Below are 1,211 nucleotides of genomic sequence, written 5' to 3'. Positions count from 1 at the left end.
AGAAACATGACTTATCAAACACCTTCAATTCCATTTCTGTTTCTAGAAATGAAAATTTATGTTTCTGCCATTTCTATTTCCAGAAACGACAGAAATGGTATCAAACAGGCCCTGAGAGAAGCACTTCAAGGGCCTACTATAGTCATCTCTAAAAATCTTACCAGCTTCTGAGCTTTTTGAATTTCCAAGGAAGCAACCATCATTGTTCAGCTTACAAAAATTTGAAGGGGGGAAGAACTAAAATAGCTCCAAGATTTTTTTCTGAGGAGACTTCACCACCGTGGCTTGCAGCTTTTTGGATAACACTAATTCTGCCATAGAGTGAATCTTACTAAGCGCTAGAAAGAGAAGTCTTGAAGATCACTCAAAATTGACTTCACCACACAAAAGGAGGGTGGGTGATGCTTGTCATCAAACTTTCTTCTGTTTCTCTCCTCCCAAATACACATAGAGACTAGAACATAGAGAGGAAGTTATAAATCCTTATAGTGAACACCAGCTGCCTTTCTTTTCCACCAAAAAAAAATATTCTCAACAGAAGGGAAGCCAATCCACCTCTGATCAAAATAACCAAGAATCCTAAACTATAACTCAGAAACATAGCGGAATTGTCACCTGCTCAAATGAAGTTTTGGCCAAAAGAGGGTTTGTTTTCAGAGCTTCCTCATAGAGCTTAGTTTGATTAGATCTGACACTAGTCTCTGTTAACACCGACGGAGATCTGGTGACTCTGCCACCACCGACGGAGATCTGGTGACTCTGCTACCACCGACGGAGATCTGGAAACTCTGCCACCACCGACGGAGATCTGGAGACTCTGCCACCACCGACGGAGAGACTGAGACCGACGGAGACTGAGACCGACGGAGATCTGGTGACTCTGCCACCACCGACGGAGATCTGGAAACTCTGCCACCACCGACGGAGATCTGGAGACTGCCACCACCGACGGCGCTTATAGCGTAGGCGAAGCTCCATTGATTGCGGCAGCGGCCGGTGAGTTTCTTCTTTAATCCAAACTATCGGGCCTCGGTTGAAAGTCACGAAAAGGGCTAGCGACTCCATCGTCTCAAGATGCACGAAGCAGACAACCATAGTCTCTGTTGCTGTTCGCACCTGCAGACTATGGATCCCACCTCAAACGAATTTGCAGCTTCTGCTCTTTGATCAGCTTCATCTGCAGACTCCCTTCGGGTTCGATCGGGTATTCT

Source organism: Macadamia integrifolia, chromosome 1 (assembly GCF_013358625.1).
Source record: "Macadamia integrifolia cultivar HAES 741 chromosome 1, SCU_Mint_v3, whole genome shotgun sequence".
NCBI lineage: Eukaryota > Viridiplantae > Streptophyta > Magnoliopsida > Proteales > Proteaceae > Macadamia > Macadamia integrifolia.
The sequence above is the reverse complement of the archived record's forward strand: the minus strand, read 5'-3'. Positions refer to the sequence as shown.